At 37.6% G+C, this 15123-nt stretch overlaps 1 protein-coding gene across 4 annotated transcripts in view; it reads right to left on the bottom strand.

Annotated features, from left to right (window-relative positions):
- The window catches only part of NRG3 (neuregulin 3), a 1041792-nt gene that overhangs the window by 280934 nt on the left and 745735 nt on the right, over positions 1 to 15123 (bottom strand). The window lies entirely within an intron of this gene.

The raw sequence follows: 15123 nt of genomic DNA on the forward strand, positions 1-15123 counted from the left end.
AGTAACTACTATTAAAACTGCAGAGAAATTTTCTTCTGGCTCTTTATCTAGTCACAGGTTTTTAAAACTATATTTTAGAAATTATACATGTGTGTATACACACACACACACACACACACACACACACACACACACACACACATAGTTTATCCAGCTTTTTCCTGATAATAACGTAATGGAGTTTCCATACTACTACACTGAATCACTGTCGTATTATATATGACTTTCTACAAATATTGTTCCTCTATGTTTTGTCAATATTTTTGTCTTACATATCATGCTGAAATTTATACTTTAGAGCATATTTTTCTGTTTCTTAAAATATCAGAAATAAAATTACTTAACAGTAAAGAATTGGATGGTGTACCAAAAAATTATGAATTACTAGGTCAGATGATCGACCCATCTTAAATATATAGGAACATGATGATGAGGGAACTTTCTCTCTGACTCAGAGAATCACTGAGTACTACATACTTTTTCCTCTCAATTCCATATATTGTGGTATAATTTTAAAAATGCAGAACTACAAGTCTGCAAGCCCAAGTTTGTAGACCTAGGTATTTTTTTTTTTACCAAGAGATGGTAGTAAAGTCACACACATTCTTGATGATCCAATTTTTTTATAAAATATAAAAATGAAAAGAATCGTTGCCCTAATAATCATTAGTAGAAGTGTATGTGAACTAAGTGTCTGTGCTATTTTTCTAAAGTTGATCATGATTCTTGGTCTCAGGAATTCTGATTCAGGTATAAGCCAAGGAATGTAAAGTTCTAGATAAGTGCCCCAGACTGGAATCCCTACTCTGTCACATGGCTGTGTGCCTTTCCAAAGGACTTGAGACTCTGGACTTCAGCTTTTCATCCTAGTAAAGGACCATACTATTTCCTTGACAGTTTTGTGTGAGAATTGAATAGGACAGTGCATGTATTGCACTTGGAACAGTTCTTGACACTTTTTTATGAAAACACTGTCCATTTCATCTTTTTTTTTCCCTAAGATGATTCATATTTTGAAATAGGTACTGGAGAGAGAAGAAGAAAATGGAGAGATCATTTTCAAAACCCAAAGAGATTTACTGAGATCCTGTTGTGTGTCCACTTACATCTCTGGCCTGATATTAATATCCCAAAATATGAGTCTTGGCCTCATAACTGTACATTTGCAGTCAGACACAGCAGTTTGTCAGCAGCTAGGATTTGGATCTGGAACTCCCAAGTGAGTATGTAGGAGGAGGGGCTGCTAGCTAGAGAAAACCAAATAAAGGTAATCTCTAACTTCAGAACAAGAAGACCATATTTCAATGTAAATAAGGTCATAAGGCAATGGTTAGGATCAGAGCCCAAGAGCCCATCGCTAGCCCATCACTAACCCTTCACATAGGACTTGGCATTATCATGCTATTTTCCTAGGTTGGGTGGAGTAGGAAACCCAGAGACATTTGTATATCTTCAAAATCTTGTACTTTCATTGAAGGCTATCTAAACACAAGCCATTTTTTTTCTTTCTCTTTTCTTTTAAGTGGATCATGTTTCTTATTCCCAGGAATTTCAATTCAGGTGAATAATAAGCCAGTTTTAGATAAGAGGGAGGAGAAAAAGAAGAGGAAGGGAGATGGGGATTAGGAGAGAGAGAAGAGTAAAACACAGAGACACATCAAAAAGAAAGAGAATGATTGAGCAGAGTCTCTTAGAGAGAGACTGGCACTGGAGGGCTTCAACGGGAATTTAAGAGATGAGCTCTATTTGGACACCATTTTTTCAGATACCGAAATAAATAGAGGAAATATAATAAAATATGCAGATAACAAAATACCGAAGGAAAGATGAGAAATTTGTGTTTCAGATGATGGAGCCTTTTCAGGCAATACAGTGAGACAGAGAGCAGATTAGCCACATGAAGGTAGTGGGATGGGATGCTGTCTGTTTCCCAACAGCACAGATTCTAAAAGTTTTCTGTTTCTATAGATCAGTGAAAGTTTGTTCAGTTTATATATGACAGAATGAATAGAACTGTGACTTCTGCTTTACAATATATAGTTGATGCTTTCTCTGATGTTTCTGGTAGCCACATTTTTGTTAGGGGAGGACATGCAAACTAGTACCACTCCCTTCTCCATCTGCATGCTGTCGATTTATGAAGCTAATGGAGGGCGGGAGTGGATGGGGAGGGAATCCTCACCTATCCAAGAGAGAGATTAGACACCAACTGATTATGGAGTTGAGATTCCCTAATGTTCCTGCAAAATGAAAAAAAAAATGTGACCAACATTAAGTCAAATAAAACAGTATTGAATCTAAATTTTCTCTAAATATAAGAAACTCTATTCTCATGTACATGCCTTCTTCTGGGCGGTTCTACTGTATACAGCTGACACTTCCTGTCTGATATGGTAAACCATGTTGCTTACATATACAGAATTGCTCTATGAAAATGAACAAAATTCTGTGATGTAGACTAATGCTTCACGTGGCAAGAGGAACACAAAAACAGTTGGTCATTATTAAACAGTTTTAGTAGAAGACAACCTCTTGGGATGCAGGCTTTCATCTTCATTTGTCCCCATTTGCAAGGTACCATGGAAAAGTATAAAGAAGTGTTAAATGAACTACACAATCCACCACAGTCTTAAAATCTTTGGTAGAGATGTCTAATGATTACCCATATCTGGTTTTGCTCCCTTTTTTTCACTCACTGTCCATTTTCCCTTCCAATTAAATCAGACTGTAGTTCCAGCCAATGAAATGTAATGTGAGTGACATGTTACTTCAGCTCGACACAGTGAAAACCTTCAGAGACCCTCCAATATTCTCTTCCACTATCTGTCCTGAAGTATCTATCACTCAATCCACATGAAAATTATAAGCATAGCTTAAATGTTACTTGTGTTTGGCTGCTCTGATTGGTGGGGAGCTGCTTTGTTACTGAGGCATAACCTATCATGACTACTACGGGTGCTCAGCTAAGGCTTTGCTTGTAGTGCCTGAGCATCTCGTGGACTGTCACACTCATCACTAACAGTAGTTCTAATGGTAGTTGAGTGTCTTAAGCATTCCAAATGGGATCGGATTTATGTGCATTAAGTGATTAATGAAAACCAGTCTCGGTTTATTCAGCCACAGGATACATAGTGCAGAACAACTCCTTGCTCTACCAGGTTACAATTGTTTTTAGGAACATGCATTCCATACCTACATACGCAGCAGCATTCCCATGATAGTTTTCTCAGGTATCACTTCAAATTACTTGGAGATTTTATTTTTACTTCCTTGGTTTTCCTCCCAAAGAATCAAGCTCTAGGTATGATGGTGAATCATATGAAATCGTCAACATTTGACCAGTTTTTTTTTTTTAATTTTTATTTATTTATGATAGTCACAGAGAGAGAGAGAGAGAGAGAGAGAGAGAGGCAGAGACACAGGCTGAGGGAGAAGCAGGCTCCATGCACCGGGAGCCCGACGTGGGATTTGATCCCGGGTCTCCAGGATCACGCCCTGGGCCAAAGGAAGGCGCCAAACTGCTGTGCCACCCAGGGATCCCCACCAGGGATCCATTTGACCAGTTTCGATTAAGAATTTTATATGGTGCCACCTAATGTTTGTTTTAGTTTTCAAATATGAAGCATTTTAATATACCAAAGCCGGCTGGATTCCTTCTTAAAAATTATAAACATTCTCTCTGCTAAACGGTGAACTGTTTTAAAAGATCAGGGATTCAGACACATAAAATATTGTATTTGGGGGCCCCTTCTCTCTATTTATCTGTGGAAAATTGCACTGGGACTTTTATGTGCTTAAACAATTTCAAAGTCTATCAGAAGCAGAAATCAATCTATAATATCCAATAACAAAAAGTGTATGGAAATTACATCTAAAATTATTGAGGCTATGTTTTCATTTCTCACTAAAAAAAGACTTATGGATTAGTTCTAAGTGAATGCCATTCTAAATCACTTGATTTATAAACCTGCTACTTAATAAAATTCTAATTTATATGCTGAAATTTATTTATTTCTTGGGAAATAAATATTAGTGTGATTTAAGAAACTGAAATTAGCTCATTAATTGAAAGGTGCAGTGAATTCTTTCTAAGTGAATGGCCAACGACCACAGAAGTGATTTCCTATAAATAATTTTGACCCTAAGGATCCTCAAAAGATATTTATTAACCAAAAAAGTTTTGAAGACTGATTAAAGAGAAATCTCCAGTAGAAAACATTTAATTAAACAATAACTAGTCTGATTATACCATCAACTCTCAGGATTTCCCAAATAGAGAACTGCAGTGATTCTCCAAAGCACTTTGGCAGATAGTGACTGAGCACCTGCTACCTACCAAACACCATGAGAAACTTTTTAAGAGGACCATGGATGAACACTACTTCACTGAGCTCAAGTCTAGGTGACAAGTTAGACATATATGCATATAACTACGAGATGCTGCAATAAGCGCTAAAATACAAATATGTTCAAGGACACTGGATGCACATGTGGGGGACTGAGTAATTATGCCTGGGGAAATATACGGACAACAAATTATCTTATCCATATCTTTAATGTAGGATCATAAGTGCACTCAAGACATAGGGGATGAGAGGAGGAACATATATGAGTGGTGATCTGAGAGATGAATATGCATGGAGAGAGTTCAATGATTTCACATTGTTGTTGGGTGTAGCTGAAATGTAAGATGCATGGTAGGAAAAGATGACTGAAGATTAGCTTTTTATAAAGTCACTTGTGCTGGGCTCTACAGAGTTTAAAATGGCCAGAGAAATCATTTGAAATCTAGATAAAGGCACTGTTGACTCTTCGAAAAATCCAGAGTAGGGGCATAAAAAAGATGAGATTTGGGGAGGTAACATTTTTTGCTAAATGGTTAGTGAGATGAATCAAAGCTATGGAGATTTGCTCCCTAGACACTCTTATTCTAATGTATATCTCATTCCCCCTTCTTACCCAGATATTACTCCTTTAACCCATCAGTGCACCCTCCACTCCACACACATCCACAAACACACACCAACACCCAACTGGATTCTTATCTTTGCTTTCAAAACTCCCCTGCCTGCAGCATCCCTTCTCTGTCTTTCCAAACTATGACTACCCTTCAGGATTTAGTTCAATTTCTACTTCTGACAGAAACAACAACAACAAAACAATGGCGATGAAACCAGAATCACAGGAATCTACTGAAAGAACAGATTTCTATTATGAATAATTTAAATCTGATAAACTCTAAACGTAGAGAAGAGCTAAGTCAGAATACTAAAATGATTCGATCTATTCCCGGTGATCAAGGAAACAAAGATGGCATAAAGAATAATGACAAAGAGGAGTAAAGTGACATGGAAATGTTAATTGGGCATCCAGAAGCAGCTGCAAGGCTCTCCTTGCCTCGTAGAGAAAAATATAAAAGCTGACAGCCTGCTGAGTAAAAGCAGAGAGCTTGGTAAGACTCAATGTGAACCAGGGCAAAGTACATTTTGAAGCCCATTAAGCCTTAGGAAGACTATAAATAAGAAAGTCTTAAGATGAATCCAAAGTGGTTAATGAGGCCAAATGTCTCAATTGACCTAAGATGGCTGCTCCAGAGGGCATGATGGCTTACTTACTGAGATGGAAGCTTGTCAGCAGGAATGCTAAATTGATTCTACCTGTGTTTCTTTAACATGAAGTCACAGGGCCCCAAGTGTTTGGTTCTCTGGGAAATCCAAGAATAAGTCTCATGCCCATCACCCATTATTCTCTGAGCCAGGTGCACTTATTGTTCCCTTTGGGGCCAAAATATTTACTTCTTTTAAAAACCAAGGGCAAAATATGCATTGATCAGATTTTAGGGGTTTTACCGAGCCAGTTGAAAGGGCATCTTATTGTGAGGAAAATCAATAAAAAGAAGATACATCAAAATAAAGGCTTGCTAGGATTCAAACACAGACACACTGAATCCTGAGTGACTGCAGTGAGTCACATATGTATACTACTAACATCCCTTAAGTGATTAATGCTATTTAATATTTTTGGAAACTCCTCATGTGCTAAATATTTTACAATATTTTACAATATTTTTAAATACTATATTATCTAATTTTCACATGACCCTATGTGGTGGTTACTACCATTACTCCATGTTACTTGTAGTTGGAGATAATAGTATTACCTGTTTCAGAAGGTTGTTATAAAAGTTCAATGAAACAGAAGTCCAATAGGACCATGCTTAAACAAAGTCAGTAGTATTCATAAATAGAATTTGTTATTATAGTTGTGATCATTTCTATTTCCAGACACAGCATCTGAGATGCCTGCCTTTAGGACGCTCATGATTCAGAAGAGTGCATAGACCTGCGCAGGCACGCATAGAGGCACATTTGGACAGTGATAGAGACACATTCGGTGCAAGGTAGCAACATGCAGGAGGACTGGTCAGCAAAGCAAGTATCTGTTAAATATTTTGAATAGTATCTGCTTGACAGCAATAGCACCATAAATATGAGCTAGGGTGGTATAACTGCATTGAGAGAAGAGAGGGTCAAAGAAGGCATCATGGGAAGATGCTTGAGCTAGTATCGGGTCAAGGGGGACCAGCTGATGAAAAGAGGAAGGGCAACAAACAGAAGAAGCTATGTGTGCATGGTGCTTTGGGAAGTAGCGAGTCTCTCAGCCAGGTGAGACTCAGCCACAGGACTGGAGAGGTCTGCAGGTGGCAGAGTCCTACATGCCAATGAAAAGGAGATAATTCAACTATAGGAGATGGAGGATTCTCAAAGGTTTTTAAGCAGAAGGAGGACAGAAACTTTCTTGCAAAGGGGGTGCTACATGGGAGAGAGAATATTCAGAGGCAAGTAGAGAGCCTGAACAACACAGGCATGGAGACCAGCCATTTCTCCCCCTGTCCCATCTGACACCCTTCCTTGTACCACAAGTTCCCAAGGCCTGTTCAGGCCTCCAGACCAAGAGTACCTACTTCCTTTGTACTGAGAAGGGCTGAGTTTGAACTCAATGAGAAAATCACAGGCCCATTTTCTTTCAATAATTCCTTTCCTTCTTTCCCACTGCAGGGCACTTTCTATAATTTATTCATCCCAGGGTGCACTTACAGAGTGCATCTGCTTCATCATTATTTTATTATTTCTTCTTGCTTTAAAATTGCATGAGCCACTGAGAAGCAGAGATGATGAACAGGGAAAACAGCTGGGCTCTTGCTAGATGAGGATTGTGGTTAAGTTTTGGGGGGCCTCTATGTCCTCAGTCACCTATGTAGTCTTGCCCATCTACATTTTATATTCTTTTGCTCATTGGTCTTTCAATATTCAAAATTCAGGCCCTCTAATTACTTAGATGCCCTCCCTTCCCCTGCCAAATGTTCATTTTCCCAAACCCATTGCCATCAAGTCACATGCCTACTGAAAAATCCTTCAATGTTGTAAAGTCTAATTCCTCATCACAGCAACCAAAGCCCTTTAGAATCTGCCTCAATTCAATTTCCTTGATACTTTCTACAATTCAAATTTAGTCAAATTGTTTCTGGAATGCTTTGCTGTCCCTTCACTACCTGCTTTTTCCCATGCCCCCACCCCCACCCCACCTTCCTCTCTAGCACAAGACACAGATTTGATCCCACCTCTTCTATGAAATGTCTCCTGTCCTCTCAAGTTCTCAAACTTTTATCAAGACCACAGTGTCCTGCTCCATTAGTTACTTAGAAGATGTACTTGGAATATATTCAAGACTTTCACTAATCTTTTCTTTGTCTTAGAGAATGCCACATGTAACAGTAATTATCAAAGACGGAAAAGACAGAAACAGTAATATTGATCAAAATTTATTGTTTCCTCTGCTCCATCAACAGGAATTGATTATTCACTTACTTCTAGAGGTCAATCCTAGAATTTGGTTTTTAATGGCCGTGGAAGAGAAGGTTTCTATTTAAAGATATATCTTCCTAAAGCATCTACTAACATTACATATACTTGCCTCTTGGCTCAGTTTTAAATACTTTTCAAAAATAGGAAATGATGTAAAAAGACATGTTACATTGACTTGGTTTGGAATCAGGCAGCCAACACTTTGGGGAGAAATAAAAATGTGAATTCTGTCCACTGTGATGCAATGAAGATTTCTAATTTATTTGCTTGGTGCAAAAGAATGATTATACTGACCATTATCCCTGAGGGAACCAACTGCTTCCTCAATTCTTCTGCTTTAACCTCTATCTGTACTTATTAAAATGTATCCTTGTATGTATAATAGGATTGCCCATCTATGGAGAGCTAATGCTACTTTAGTGCTTGGTGAGATATCCAACCCAATACTTTAAACCACAAACACAAGAGCATTCTGAATGTACACACAAGCAATTTTGCAAGAAGCATCCTGTTTGCAAAAATGTAAACTCAACACAGTAGCATGCAAATTGAACCTCAGAGCTCTTGCTTGCCCATAAAATATGATCTTCCTCAAAACCTATTTGCCTGTGTATAGTTCAAGAAAAAGTAAAGAAAATTAAAGTAAGTAAGAAAGTTGGAGTTATAGCTCAATCTCTTAACAACTTTGGACTGTAATAACTGAACTTCACTCTTTTCTAAAAGCATAACAATTTCACCTCAAAAATATAACTATTACTTAAGAAGACTACAAATGGAACACATACTTCAATAGAATAGGCTGGAAAACTTCTTCAACTTGTACAACTGTCAGGATAGGTAGGATGCTTAGTTGCATCAACTAGCTTTTTTTTTTTTTTTTTTTTGGTTCATGGATCTTTGTTAAAAACTCCTCATCTAAGCCTCCTCCAATTGCTTTAATATTAGCTTAGTGACACCAATTTACCTTGCACCTATAAAATATGATAATAAAAATAAATATAATGACAATTATATTGATACCTCTTTTATTGAATGTTATGTGTATATTAAGTGTTATAGTAGGCAATTTTTAATTCATTTTTAACGATTCATCTAGTCCATGAAGCTACTATATACAAAGTTCTATGGTTGGCGTTGTGATCAAGGTGAAAAAAAAAAGATAGAGGGAAGGAAAATATGGAGGAAAGGAGGCAGAGAGGGAGTTAAAAACTGAAATTAAAACATCAGCTGTACCTTTACAGAGCTAATGGTTTGGGAAAGGGAGTGTGGGGAAAATCTATCAATTCTGCCCATAGCATGTGTTACAGAGACTTTTGGTTCTTGTCCTATTTAAGGAAACTGAAACTAGAAATTATAGTTTACATGTATAGAATGTATACAAGAGTGATTTTTGGAAGAAATTCAATCAGCAGACCAATATGCAAGAAAAGCCTTAGGTCTACACCAAAAGTTTGACAAATATATTTATATGTTTGAGACCATCAGAAAATATTTAAGAGAGGTATGAATTTTTAGGATTTTTTTCTGTTTAATATATCTTAAAAAACAATCAACTGATCTGTAGTCCTCATCCATAAAGGGGGTGTCTCTGCTACACTGAACTAGGTCACCTAACCAGTAGGTGCCAGCCGTATAATTTACCCTAAATTGAGCTGACTCCAAACTTCAAGATTTCCCATCATTAGATAAACATATGAACATTCTATGATCTATCTATCTATCTATCTATCTATCTATCTATCTATCTATCATCTCTACAGCTAAATGAACAGTGTGCAATGTTTTTGAACACAGTGGGGGCTCCAAAAAAGAAGGAAGCAACTGTGGGCATGTGAAAATGAGTCCTTCTTAGTTTCCAATCTTGGGGTACCTGACAAATAATACATGGTGACAGGACATGGGCTTCAAAGGAAAGAGTGCTTTACAGTCCTTTGTTTCCCTAGTCCTACTCTGTCACTTTTAGAAAGGTTTAGAAATCTTTTATTCCTCAAATTCTCTTTTGAATCTATGGCTCTCATCACTCTTGAGCGCTACCAGTGCCTTTCAAAGACCAGATTTTCTTTCCCAGTATTCTGTGCAGCAAGAAGCCACTGAGAATCACAGTCATGCCACAGCCTGTGCTGGTACCAGGGAAGAAGAAATGAAGGGGCTTGGGATCTTATGCTGGGGAGCTTAATGAGCACTGGTGTATTACAAGAGATTCAAACAACGGGAAGAGTTCTTCTCTGGAAGAAGGTGGTTTGTAAATCACCAAATACTTATTTTGTGCCTACTATGCACCAGGGAATGTTCTAGGCACTCTATTAACCACAAAGGATAACATCTACCACAGATTCACTCAGGTTACATTCATTAATAAGTCAGTTCACTTATGAGTGCTTCATTAAATAGTAAAGAAACCAAAAGAGTGATTCCTTTACTTGAGAATGTGTCGATTTTATTGACAAATGATATGCACATCATTTGTTCATTTGGGGAACAGTATGTCCTAGAAAAATAGGATAGGACACTGCCATTCTCCTGGTTCCAGATGAAGTTTTCATCAGCTCAGCAGAAGTATTGGCCTAAGATTGACAATCACATGAAAGTGGGAAAGATTTCCACTTATCCTTAAATTGTTCTTCCTGCATATGTTGGTTTTATTTAGCTTTTAAAATTATTTAGATAGCTAATATTTACTAGAATTGTAGCACACTAGGTATTTCACACTGATTCCATTAATTCAAATGACCATAATCTTTTTAGGTTGGTATTATTAGTATCTTTGGTTTGCGAGAGAGGAAATGGAGTCTCAGAAAGTCTAGTGGATTGCCCAGTTTCAGTTAATCGTTCAGTCAATAAGTGGTAGCAGTAGATTTCAAACCAGGCAATTTGGCTCCAAAATCCAAGCTTATAATTATTGTACCATTATGCTTACCCCAAAGGCAGCTCTCCACCCACACCATTTCTTATGAAGAATAAAATTTACTAAATAAGAATGATTCTTCAATTATGTTTTCAATGCTATATAGTCTTCTTTGACATATAAAACTCTGGTTATAGCTGGCCTAAAAAGCCTGGGCTGCAAGGCTAGAGAGAACATAGTATGAAGCTTGGAAAGAAAGAAACTTGCCCGTGGTCAGGACATTTAATCTTTTGCCCAGAATACCTGAAATTCCAGGAACCATCATGGTCACACAGCTAACACCCCTGGGCAAGGAGCTTTCAGGCAGGGATTGTAAAATAATTGAAATGGAAGCTGCTTGTAATTATCTGCATGATTTGGGGCTTTCAAGTTCAATTCCACGAACACTGCATCATAAAACTAGGGCATTTATTATGTGTTTATAGCAAAAGAAATGGCTCTGAATAAAGCACCACCACATTCACGGTTATATTGTGCTACCGTGAGGACTCAGAGCAAACACCAACTTCATCAGCTCATGCCATGATCAACAGCAATTCATAAACACTGACCACCACTGAATATATTCATCTTTACTAAGAAAGTCCAGAAAATAAAGATTCAAATTATGAGAAGGGAAGAAAGGGTGGCTTGGGGAGGAGTCTGTGTTAGAAGGAAGTTTTTACCTTCCTTTAAAAAAAAGTTAAAGTATTTTACAAAAAGCAAGTGTTTGTGTGTTAGTTGCGTAAATTAGATTTTAGTTTTCAGAAAATTCAATCTATTTGTTACTTCATCAAATGTTGATTGAGTGTCTAATGTGTCAGGCATTCGGACTGTCATGATTCAGCAGTGGATAGGATTAAAAGGAAAATAAACTCAACACCTCCCATAGTCAAGAGAAGGGCACAGGGTGGTATTTAAAGACCTAACCTCTGGCACTAGCTTACCTGGGTTCAAATTCCAGCCTCAGAAGTGATTAGCTGTGTGGCTTTGTTCAGAATACTTATCTTCTAATTTCTTTCCCGTAGGCTCCTTCTCTATGTAGACAAAAAAGGGCACTAATAACCATGTAGATGGATACAGAATATTATATGATCATGTCAGTGTAGAGCTTTTCACAGATCTGAAATAAAATAACAAAAACACAGTACTTTTTTTTTTTGGTGGTGGTGGTGGTGGTGGTGTTGCGTGGACAAGGACACAGGCCCCGGACACAGATTGCCTGGGTGGAATATTACCTTTACCACTTCCTATCAATATTAGCTTAGGTGAATTAACTTTTCTTTCTGTGTCTCAATATGGGGAATGCCGTATAGAAAATACTAGGTGTTAGCTATTATATTATCATATTTTCTTTATATATTATAAATTCTTATTTCCAAATGGTTACAGAATTCCAATATTTTTGTTTTAACTAGAATAAGAAAAAAATATTTATATTTGTGCAGAATTTAAAGTTACTTACCTTAGCAATAAACATGACAAACCATCTGCTATAAATTATTATTTTCATAAAGAACATGCTAGTTTTATGATAGCCTTTGGCTACAGAGTTCTTGCCTATGACCACATACTAGTTCAGAGTATGGTGGAGGTGGAAGTGAAGGCAGGCCCACTTTTTGAGTATCTCCTACGTGCAAAGTGGCACAATGGCTATTTCTTCCAAGACTTGGAGTGCTCCTGGAAAGTGCATATTATCATCTTGTTCATTAACTGATAGCAAAACTAAAGTTCAAGAAATTCAATTCAACCTAGCCAGAATAATAATAAAAAGAAAGACCAAGATTTAAACGCTGGTCATTCTAACTAAAATTTCTGTTTCCACTTTTGTTCTATAATTCTAAGCAAGGTCAACTCTACAAAGAGATTCAAGGAGGAACATAAAGAGAAAGAAAATGGTCCAAAGAGAAAGAAAAAGCCTGAGAAATAGAAGAGGCTCATTTTCATACCTCTTCACTTTTGCATGGAGGGTCTTATCGTATGTAAAATATCAGAAATAAGAAATGCAAAAGCAGAAACTGACTCTGAAAAAAAAAACAGAAGTACAAAACAAAACAATTCACATGAAAATGAGTATGAAGACATAAAGGAGAGTTGTAAAAAAAAAGATTAAAAGAGACATCAGCTACAGACCTTTCTGAGCACAAACATCGTACAAATTGGAAGATTTCAGATATCTCAGAAAACAAAGAAGCCTGATTGAAGCTCTCTCTGCCCCAGGATGACACAGAGGCCAACAAGTGCATTAACTCTCCTTAAAAGCAGCTCCAAATTACAAAAGAAACACTGTTCAAAGACAAAATAAAAATTCAGGGACTTATCCTAGAGAACAACAAATGGAAATGACAGAGAGAAGGATCTCCATCCTCTTCTGTGGTTCAGGGACATGGCTTCAGGGGGCCGTCTGCTGCCCTTCACCTTTAGAGTGACAAGGAATGCAAACATCCATAGCAGGAAGAAACAGGTTGGTCTTCTGTAAGGTAGTCCAGACCAAAGCTCTGGTTTTCTCTTAAAGTAATGCTTCATAAGCTACAACTATGAATACTCTGAATAAAGAAGCAATTCAATTTTGTTATTGCAATAATTTTTTAAGTTTTTATTTAAATTCCAGTTAACATACACTGTAATATTAGTTTCAGGTATACAATTTAGTGATTCAACACTTATATACAACACCTGGTGCTCATCATGACACATGCATCCCTTAATTCCCACCAATCTATTTAACCCATCCCTCCCAGCCGGTAACCCTTATTTTGTTTGCTATAGTTAAGAGTCTGTTTCTTGGTTTGCCTCACTCTCTCTTCTTCTTTTTCCCTATCGCAATATTTTTTAAAGACTTTATTTTTTGGGGAGGTTGAGAGAGAGAGAGAGAGAACGAGCAGGGAGAGGGGCAAAGGGAGAAGCAGACTCCCCACTGACCCAGGAGCCTGATGCGGTGCTCGATCTTGGGACTCCGGGATCATGACCTGAGCTGAAGGCTGACTCTTATCCAACTGAGCCACCCAGGTGCCCCGCAATATTTTTAAAAATGCAAACAGAAAGGCTGGGAATTTTCCTACTGATTTTAATCTAAATAAAAATCTAAATAAAAATACTTTGATGCTATTTTATGATAATACACATCCTTAATTTCTATATGTTTTTTTCTCTAACTCTGAAAGTCTTGCAAACTGGAGGTGGGATTCCAGAAGCCTTCCTAGAGTTTTGCCACTCATATAGATAGGCTATTCCTTAGCTGTATAGATGCAAGAGATGAACTTCTTGGCCTATTTATAAGTGAAGTATGGTACATCACGAGTGCTAGAACTCATGATGGCCCAAACTGGATTTCATCTAAGAGACTTCAGACTTTCCATGAAGCACAAGATTGGCACCTTACTTGAATGTACTTTCCCTGGAACTGGTGCTCAAAAGGTTGGCAGATGTAGACTGCTTGATGACCTACCCTCTCAACAGATCCCCATGAGTGGTAGAAAACAGGGACCACTGACTGCTAAGGTCATGAAGGGGATTATAGTCAACCATTTATTAAAAGCCTAGAGATGGTGATGTTTAAGACACACTTAGTTATCACTGAAAAGACAGCTATAATTCTAAAGGAGAACTAACAACTGGAAAGATAGCCCATGTGTACCAGAAGGGGTATGAACTCTGATCTAAGGATTCTGAATTTTATACTAGACAATTGAGAGCCACTGAAATTTTTGGAGCAAGAGAGTGGAAACAGGAAGAAAAGTACAGTGTGGAAAGTTTATATAATACTATGTACGAAGAGGCTGATAGGCAAGAATGTCCATCAGGTGGCTTTTGATGGTTGATTAATCCAATGCTCTAAGTCCTCTTGTCTCTGTTTTCCTAGCATACCTACCTGTTGCAATTCCAATCTGAATAAATCCAACAGCCTTATCTCCCTGGATTTACACATAGAGTATTAATTTAAAGGTGTTGCCTTGGTATTATATTTACTTAGCATTCTTTCATTACCAGTTTAGCCAATTGTATGCCACCCTAATGATCACCAACCCCTACTGGGCCATCCTATATACTCCACTGATCACATCATTCTCCTAAACCCATCTTTTATTGTTAAAGTTCCAAAGTTCAGGCCTGAGTCCTAGGCTTTTTCTCTTCTGGCTCCACATCCTTTCTTTTGGAACATTTGCATTCATGCCTCCAGCTTAAATTGTCACCAATGTTAAAAGGACTCACATGTTTATATTTTTAGCAGATTTGTCCTTTATTCTCCAGACTTAACTCTGTAGTTGGGATCTTCATGTAGGTGTCTCAAAGTTATCCCAAACTCAACCTGTCTGAATGTCAAATGAGGATTGATAACTGATGCTGCCTCACCCCATCCCTACCTGAAAAACT

Source organism: Vulpes lagopus, chromosome 3 (genome assembly GCF_018345385.1).
Source record: "Vulpes lagopus strain Blue_001 chromosome 3, ASM1834538v1, whole genome shotgun sequence".
Classification (NCBI taxonomy): Eukaryota; Metazoa; Chordata; class Mammalia; order Carnivora; family Canidae; genus Vulpes; species Vulpes lagopus.